Genomic DNA, 10,027 nt, shown 5'->3' on the forward strand with positions numbered 1-10,027 from the left:
TGACTACCTTGGGCCTTGCACACTGATGTTTTTCAGACTGTGGGTGGTGACTTACTGGGAGGTGGTGAAATAGATTTAGATCATTGCAACTGACACATTTTTGTTTTAAAAATAAATACAATAGAATTGGAAACATCTGAGTCCATTATAGAGAATTATTTTGTAATAATTGCTTTGTAATATTACAGAATATTATTTTGTAAAATATTTCTTTGTGTGTGTGCATACATTGTGAACTTGTACTGGATCTTGATATAAAATGTTTATCTTAATGAAGATCACGGTTTAAAAAAAGTATAAAACTGACTTTACTAATGCGAATACTTTAGAATGTATCTCTTCTGTTTTATATAAGAAATCTGGGGCTCCGGATGCTACTTTGGGCTCAGACAATTTATGAAAACAGAATACATAGTGTTAAAATAGAACGTAGACCTAAACACCCAGAAACACTCACCTTTGTAAGATTGTAACAAAAATTAATACAGATGGAGCTGATAGCTCTAATGTAGTGGTGGACCCAAAAGCCATATTAGTCCTACCAAAGGGACAGAATTCACACAGTATCACAGTTGTTCTGCAAGAGCTTCCGTACCTAGTCATATCCAAAGCAAATCTAAAACTCCCTCGGCCACCGGAAGGACAAGTACAGCAATTCATCAAAAAGAAAAAGCACAGGCCCTTCTTTCCTTCCATTCGATTGAACTGGTCTTCATTTTCCAGAGCAGTAAATGTTCTAGATGCCTCGTGTAGACCTTAAAGTATTGGAAAGGAAGCTTCTATTCAAAGGCTATTTATCTTAAGATACTATAAATGATGCTAATTTTTAGTCCATTTGAAATACGTAAGTTGTGCTATTGAGGGAAGAGAGAGACCCTCTCATATTGTTTTATATTGTTTTATACTCAGAAAACGAGAGAGAAGCGAAACTAAAGGCAGGTAGCCCAGTGCCTAGGAACCAGACCCGAAAACCAGGCCTGGGCCTGCCTGACCTAAGCCTGGTAGTTAAAATTTGACCCCTGACCTAGCAACTGATGTTATCTATAGATTCCAAACATTATATGAAAGACATTTTGAAACTTCCCGTTCTGTTCTGTTTCACTCTGACCACCGGTGCTCGCAGCCCCTGTCACGTACCCCCTGACTTGCTCAATCGATCACGACCCTCTCACGCGGACCCCCTTAGAGTTGTGAGCCCTTAAAAGGGACAGAAGTTGAGCACCTGACGAGCTTGGATTTTAAGATGCTAGCCTGCCGATGCTCCCAGCTGATTAAAGCCACTCCCTTCACTATCTTGGTGTCTGAGGGGTTTTGTCCGCAGCTCGTTCTGCTATGCTGTAACAAATCATTCCATCACATGTGACCACTGTCCATGTAGTTGAACTGATGGAGAAAGTATATTTGAATTGATTCCCATCATAACCAGTGAGGCATATCTGACTCAATGGTGAAAATGTACATCACACAATTGCCTGGCTGCTGGTTATGTGGCCTGGGGTCTCCGCCTTCTCCACGTTTTCCTCCCCCACCTGCTACCCTCCCTACAGCAGCCCTCAAGCCTGGGGGCTTGTTAGAGTAGATGTGAAGGTTTCAGCCTATGGACCTGCTGCATGTGGAGGTGCTTTACCTGCACCCGTTGTTCTTAAGTCTTAAATGATGCCTTTATCCAAGCCCATAGCCCTGTCTCTACACTCCTCCACTCCCGCCCTGGGCCGAGGCACCGATGATAAACCCTGAGATTGGCCTTTGGTGAGGAATTCGGGGCTTTCCCCATATCTTCACTCTGCACCTTTATCAAGGGGTACTGCTTTTTCCTCTTTCCTTCTCAAGTTCCCTTTTGCGTTGTCACCACCCAACACTTTCCATGACACTTCCTTGCTGTGGTCAGAAGCCCACCAGGCAAGGTTGGGAAGAGCCTCTGACTTCTCTTGTTTAGTTCTGGAACCACATTTATTCACTCTTGCCCAGGCTGGAAAGCGAATATTGGGCCCTGCCACCCTCTGCCGGCATCATCACCCAATTTTTTTTTTTTTTTTTTTATATAACAGGCACTGTTTTTGAATAAACAAATCACTTTGCAAATGCTGTTTTCTATTTTTTTTAATTATTATTATACTTTAAGTTCTGGGATACATGTGCAGAACAGGCAAGTTTTTTACACAGGTATACACATGCCATGGTGGTTTGCTGCACCCATCAACCTGTCACCTACATTAGGTATTTCTCCTAATGCTATCCCTCCCCTATCCCCCCACACTCCAACAGGCCCCAGTGTGTGATGTTCCTCTCCCTGTGTCCATGTGTTCTCAGTGTGCAACTCCCATTTACGAGTGAGAACATGCAGTGTTTGGTTTTCTGTTCTTGTGTTAGTTTGCTGAGAATGATGGTTCCAGTGTCATCCATGTTCCTGCAAAGGACAGGAACTCACCCTTTTTTATGGCTGCATAGTATTCCATAGTATATATGTGATATATGTGCCACATTTTCTTTATCCAGTCTATCATTGATGGGCATTTGGGTTGGTTCCAAGTCTTTGCTATTGTGAACAGTGCTGCAATCAACATACATGTGCATGTGTCTTTATAGTAGAATGATTTATAATCCTTTGGGTATATACTTAGTAATAGGATTGCTGGGTCAAATGATATTTCTGGTTCCAGATCCTTGAGAAATTGCCACACTGTTTTCCACAATGGTTGAAATAATTTACACTCCCACCAACAGTGTAGAAGTGTTCCTATTTCTCCACATCCTCTCTAGCATCTGTTGTTTCCTGACTTTTTAATGATTACCATTCTAACTGGCGTGGGATGGTATCTCATTGTGGTTTTGATTTGCATTTCTCTAATGACCAGTGATGATGAGCTTTCCTTCATATGTTTCTTGGCTGCATAAATATCTTCTTTTGAGAAGTGGCTGTTTATATCTTTCTCCCCCTTTTTGATGGGGTTTTTTTTTTTCTTGTAAATTTGTTTAAGTTCCTTGTAGATTCTGGATATTAGCCCTTTGTCAGATGAAGAGATTGCAAAAATTTTCTCCCATTCTGTAGGTTGCCCGTTCACTCTGATGATAGTTTCTTTTGCTGTGCAAAAGCTCTTTAGTTTAATTAGATCCCATTTGTCAATTTTGGCTTTTGTTGCAATTGCTTTTGGTGTTTTCGTCATGAAATCTTTGCCCATGTCTATGTCCTGAATTGTATTGCCTAGGTTTCCTTCTAGAGTTTTTATGGTTTTAGGTCTTACATTTCAGTCTTTAATCTATCTTGAGTTAATTTTTGTATAAGATATAAGGAAGGGGTCCAGTTTCAGTTTTCCACATATGGCTAGCCAGTTTTCCCAACACCATTTATTAACTAGTGAATCCTTTCCCCATTGCTTGTTTTTGTCAGGTTTGTCAAACATCAGATGGTTGTAGATGTGTGGGATTATTTCTGAGGCCTCTGTTCTGTTCCATTGGTCTATATATCTGTTTTGGTACCAGTACCATGCTGTTTTGGTTACTGTAGCCTTGTAGTACAGTTTGAGGTCAGGTAGCAGGATACCTCCAGCTTTGTTCTTTTTGCTTGGGATTGTCTTGGCTATATGGACTCTTTTTGTTTGCAAGTCTTTGTGTGGCCTTTTCCAGGTTTAGCCACCAGAGACTCAGAGAGCCGACAAGTCTGAGTAACCCGGTGACTCTGCTTTCCTTTCATCACAACATGAGCTAAAAAACACATTGGTTCCATGTTTAAACCATATTTAAACCATTGTGGTTTTTAGCTCATGTTGTGATAAAGGGAAAGCAGAGTCACCGGGTTACTCAGACTTGCCAGCTCTCAGAGTCTCTGATGGCTAAACCTGGAAAAGGCCACACAAAGACACTTGTAAACACACACAACCTTTCTGAACTGCTTTCATTGCCTATCATTGCTTTTGCTTTTAGAAATTGAAGAAGTTTTAAACAGGACTCTAAGTTGGTTGTTCTTGCAATCCATTTGGGTCCATTCAGAATCTGACAACTGGCACAAAAAGAACCTTGAATTCAGCACATACTCTACTTTGGTTTTGGTACTGCTGCTTCTCACAGTTTCAGCAGGGATTAAGAAAGAACTTAGTGTGCCCAGCCGATCCCCAAAATTGGCCAGCTTGACTTCCCAGCAAATTGCTGAAGTTTTTCACTTTCTGTTCAGGACCACTAAATGCTGAAATATGAATGTGTATCAAAATGACAGCAATTCATTGTATTCTAAAACAAAACAAAAAAAAAAGTAAAGAAATCTGGGACCCTGAAAGATTTTACAGCCTTCTCCATGTTCACCCAGATACACCAAGTGATGACTGTCAGTCAAATCAGGTCCCTGTGTCTCCAAGGCCCAAGCTCCCTCTGTTACCCATGATGTGTTTCTATCATCCAAGACCCAGGCTTACACCAATGTCATTGGCATAGCCTCAAGTCTTCACTCTCCTTAATGCACCAACTAGAAAGACAGCCAGCTAAGAGAACAAAGTAAAGTTCAAAAAAGAAAAAGAAAGAAAAGAAAGCAGAAAGGAAAAGAAAGGAAAGAAAGCAAGAAGGAAAGAAAGAAAGAAGGAAATAAAGAAAGAAGGAAGGGAGGGAGGAAGGGGGGAAGGGAAGGGAATGGAAGGGAAGGGAAGGGAAGGGAAGGGAAGGGAAGGGAAGGGAAGGGAAGGGGAAACCTAAAGGCCTCTTCCCTTTACACATCTACCAAAGTGAAGAAGGCTCACTTGCTCCCCTTTCAGAGTTTCTTAGACTTCAACCTGTAATGCTTTCTCTGCTGCAACCTAGCCCTTCCTCTGCCTATCAACAAGACGTTGAAGAGAAGTTATATTGTCCTGCTTGTAATGACCATGTATGTTCTTGTAGAGGCTTCTTGGGTCATACTCAAAGTGAACAGATTCATTGCATATCAAAGTGGTAACAGCACACTCCCTCTGCAGAAGCCTCCTACAACACATTCAAACCCAAATGAAGAACCCTTAGTGTACTAAGGAGTGCTTAGATGTTTTTAAGTAAATGCTATTGAAGTATCACCTACGTGCAGGAAACAGCATAAACCAAAAGGGCACCATGCAATGAATTTTCACAAACCGAATGTACCCTATTAACATTACCCACATCGAGAGAGAAATACAGTAGCAGCAGCCCCAGAAACCCCTCGCTCCCATTCTCTTTCCTTGTCACTACCTCCCAGCAAAAGTAAACACCACCCTGACTTCTAACCGTACTTCTGCCTACATAAAATTGAATGATTTTATGTGTGTAAGTTATATGTATTTAAGTTAAATTATGCTATTTTTACTCTTTTGTGTTGAGTCCTTACATTCAATATTATATTTGAGAGATTCATTCACACTATTGTGTGTACATGTAGTTTATTCAATTCCATTAATGTTTAGTATTCTATTGTATTAATGTACAGCAACTGATTGACCCACTTTCCTATTATGGCCACTTGGATATTTTCCAATTAGAGGCTATAAGCATTCCATTTCTACTATGAATATTCGACTACACATCTTTTAGCAAATGTAAGTTCACATTTCTGTCAGTTATTTACTAGGAACAGAACTGTTGGGTCAAAGGCATGCATCTGTTTTTCAGCTTTAACAGGACCTGCAAAAGAGGTTTCCAATGTTGTACATTTTACCTTCCTACCAGCAGTATAAAAAGAATTGAGTTGTTTCACGTCTTCACCAAAGTTAGTATTTATTATCTTTTTCATTGTAGCTATCCTGTGTGTGTGTGTGTGAGAGAGAGAAGCCTGTTTAGTGTTTATCATAGTTTTAAAATCAGATTTATTGAGGTACATGATTGGATGAGTTTTGAGAGATGTACACACCCATAAAGTCACTGCCACAATCAACCAGATAGTTCCGTATCTCAAAAGTTTTCTCATGTTCCTTCTGTATTTTCTGAGAGAGGCTCTGGAAGAAGAAAGAGCTTCTTTCCCTGGTCCCAGGGGACCTCACTTACCAGTCTCCAGCCAAGCATGTCTCTGAAATTCTTCACTGCTAGACAATGCAGATTCTCCAATGATAGGCTCCTGTAGGGCATAATTTTCCCCAGTTCTCGATGAAGGCAGCGTTAGCAAGAGACCCAGATAGCATAGCATTAATTGTATTTCATTTTAATTGATTAAAACTTAAAAGTACTCACATATAGCTAGTGGCTACCTTATTATACAATGCAGGCTTAGATTTTACTAGAAATTTCTTTCAGAACTGGGGCATGCTAGAGTCATGTGGATGTGTCACCCCCATGACACAAATGACTTTCACGGACCCCACGTTTCTCAGGAGCAGATTCTTGACTTATTCAGGACTTTTCACTCTACTCTTTTAATCCGGAAAACAAACTCTGCATCCAAATAATCTGTGGACCATCCCTCTCCCTGCCAAATCTTATTAGTAATGCACTTGTGGCAAGTCCTTGGTTCTGTCTGTACTTTGGGTTTAAGCTTCGAGGTTTGGGAATCAAAAAGACTAGATGAATTTCCTCGGCGGCTCTCCTCATCTGTGTTAACTGTGAGCAGGGCCCTCATCCCGCTCAGATCTAACTTCCTCGTCTGCAAGACAGGGGTCATAATATCTATTTCATGAGTGTCTGACACATCCTAAACCCTCAATAAATGTGTCATTGCCCACACTTCTTGATCTGTTGAGTGGTGCTAAGAAACACCTGCATCCTACAGGGTTTTATTGTCATACAAACCCTTTGGGAAGTGCAGAGCGTTACAAAAAAAAGGCAAGTGTTGTTCCCCGAGTTAAAAAGACCAGGAAAAGCAAGAGCAACTTCCACCAGTCAAGGCCACTGAAATAAAACACACGTCAACCTTGGGTAAGCTTTATCTTTCCAAAGCCGCTGAGAAATACTTTTGCTAAGAGCCATCAGCAGAGTGTCTGCTCTCTTGCCAGGAGGAGAGACAAAGACTTTGCTCTGATCCATGATAGAACACGTTCCTTTCTGTTTTGACTCTTCATTTGCAGGAGGCCCAGGACAGGGATGCTATTTGCTCAGATCTCATGGTAAGTTCCCTCCCACAGGGGCAGATGGAGTTTACATTGAGGAGAAGAGGTCTGAGAGCTGTGTCTACCTTAAAACTTTCTCCCTGTACAGCAGGTCCTAATCAGGTGTTGGGGGAGGAGGAGGGAGGAATCCCAAGGAATGGGAGATGGCAGATAGATGCCCTGAGTATCGGCTATTGGCCAGTCATTGGTCAGGAGCTTTATTAATGATACTGCTCACTGCTCGGTGGAACACAGGCCAGAAACTGTTACAGCATTTAACTTCCACAAGAAATGACATTATTATGCCTATTTACAGACAATGAATCTAAGATTTAAAAAGGAAAAGAAACTTACCCAAGGTGTCATCGCTAGCTGAGATTAGTACCTATGTCATTATGGCTCCATAATGTATGCCCTTGACTATGATGTAACATGACCCCTGTAGCCATACGCTTTTCTACTGAATGCTCATAGATACTCCATGAGGTAGATGCTCTTGCCTTTCATAGATGGCAAACAGACTTAAGAGTTGAAATAAATTTTCCCAGATTTACAGATCTAGAATCCTGGTAGTAGAACTAAAACTCGTACTCAGGTACGTTGATTTTTTCAAAACATTCCATAACAAGACACTTTCCAGCATTTTACATAGTAACAACCAAGATAATAGTACTAACATTATCATGTGTCAGTCATAGTTCTATGCATTTTATATGCTGTAAATGCATTTTATCCTCACACAAAACCATGGAATATTTTTGCAGTATCATCCTCATTTACAGACAATAAAACTGAAGCACAGAATGATTAAGTACTTTCCAAAGTTGCAAAGTAAATAAGTAGGGAAGTTGGGATTTGAACCTGAGCAATGTGTCTGCAGAGCTAGTTTTTAATCACTTTGTTAGAGGCAACCCCAATGTCAAGACATTTCTGCCCCAGGTGGGTGGCCTTTGGGACCTACCCTATTGCATCTGGGCAGGATGAAAAGCCACCGGGTGAAACGAACACCAGAAGAAAGGCATAGAAAAAAAAGACAATTTCAAGTGACAGAGGTTTGAGAAGAGCAGCAAGTTAGCTAAGAAGGATTGTCATGGTTGTTTATGGTCCACAAAATTGCTTTGATTCTAACATACAAGAAGACTGGCCTTGCTCGATCCACAGTGAAATCACCCGAGTCTAGAATTGACATGAGAAGTTGATTTATTTTCATTGTTTGTTACAGCAATTCAGTGCAATTTATTTAGGACCACTGTCTCTCACTCAGAGGGAAACTCATAATGCAAACACATTAATCTTGTGAGACAGTATCTTGGATACCAGCAGTTAGGATAATTAGATTGTTACTCTCAGCATGCAGTGCCTGTTCATAAGCAACAAAGAAGCTTATCAGATTCTAATAATCCTTAGTGTATATTATACAAACTACTGAACACAATGACATTCAAATTTGCAAAGAAAATTCCGCAACCTAGGCTCTCCTTTGCTATGTGAAAGTCCAATCTGTATTTTCCTTTCATAACTGAAAGCTATTTATCTCAGCAGCAGCCTGACTAGAACATTTTCTATTGATTCTCTAAAGGCTCTTCATTAAGAAAAATCTGAAAATGAAAACCAGGGCACTGTGACCTTGAGATAATCAGGCTTGGACCCAAAGTCATGACCCATCAAATACAGTGGGTATATTTCTACTGGTTAATGTTAGCTGAACCCTTCAGAAACCTAGTAACTTTCAACCAGTAGTGTTCTTTGTCAAGATTCTGAGTTAAGAGACCTCAAGCTCCTCAGAAAAGGATGGTTCAGATGATAAGGAGGCTGTGGTGCAAACCCTCAAGCTTAAACCACTGTCCTAGTTCAATGTGATGAATTCCCTGGGAATGGTGGCTCTCCTACTACATCCCCTTGTGAATTCCAAGATGTAACTCTGTCTCTGACATGGACAGTAGACTACATGTTCAGATAGAGATGCTCAGAGAAAGTTACTAAGCCAGATGGTCAAGCTGTCATGGGTATAAAAATCATCAGATGCCCACAAACAGCTATTGCAACTCAAAGATTCTGGAAGTGATGCCCCATTCTTTGGTACTTCTGCCCCCAACCTGGATTCTACATTGTTGAACTCCAGGCTACCACCTTGATTGAATGGTTCTGACCCACACTTTTTGTGCTGTGAGTTACATCACTCTCTTCCCTGAGGTCTGAAATCATTGCCTTTACCACCATTAATATCACCTATCTTCGACCTCAGACAGGCATCACAAGGGTATAAAATTCCAGGCTGCTTTTTGATCAATTGTCATTTTTATCCAACTCCATGGCTTTTTGCACAATGTTTCATTGAATCTTCTATGAACCAGAAAGCTCTGGAAAATTCTGTGGCCCCAAAGACTTGCCTCAACTGCTGTCTTGGGACAAGTACAGGCAAGGAAGGCAAAGTGGGCAAGACTCCAGGCCCCAACCCAGTCTCCATCAGGGGTCCATTTTCAACTGAATTGTCTCAGGTCGTGTTTGAACAAAAGGCCTTGCTGCTATAATGAAATGCTTGACAACACGGATCTAAGGGAAATGGCAAGGCTTGAGGGAGTTAAAGCTGTTTTACAAGCTCATTCTGAGAGCACTACTCAGGCTTCAGCTCCTTCTCCTTGTGCATTTGCATCCAAATGTGAAGTTATTATTAGTCTTTCCTCTCTCTTGTCATTGTTACACGTGTTAATTGGCCTTCTCCTCTGTGCTGTCTCAGAACAAGGTACATTCATCTCTGCTCTGAGCACAGAACCCATTATTCTTAGCCCAAGATTGGTCAGTTCTGCGGGCCTCCTTTTCCTAAAGTTTAAGAAGACTATAATAATATTTAACTTATACATTTGTCCTAAGAATTGGGGGAGATAATATGTATAAAAGTGTTAGATTGACCCTTCACTTTACAGGCATTTTAACTCACCTAGTGCCTTGTCCCTGTGTAACAGGTATCTCCCCTCTTGACCGAGCTGTTTTAGGGCAAGAAATGGACCTCAGTAACAGTT

At 41.0% G+C, this 10,027-nt stretch overlaps 1 pseudogene; it reads left to right on the top strand.

The window, feature by feature from the left end:
• Nucleotides 1-371: 371 nt before the first annotated feature.
• Nucleotides 372-760, top strand: LOC144334788 (ubiquitin-conjugating enzyme E2 variant 1 pseudogene; annotated as a pseudogene).
• The last annotated feature ends 9,267 nt before the right edge of the window (nt 761-10,027 follow it).

This window comes from Macaca mulatta, chromosome 15 (genome assembly GCF_049350105.2).
Source record: "Macaca mulatta isolate MMU2019108-1 chromosome 15, T2T-MMU8v2.0, whole genome shotgun sequence".
NCBI lineage: Eukaryota > Metazoa > Chordata > Mammalia > Primates > Cercopithecidae > Macaca > Macaca mulatta.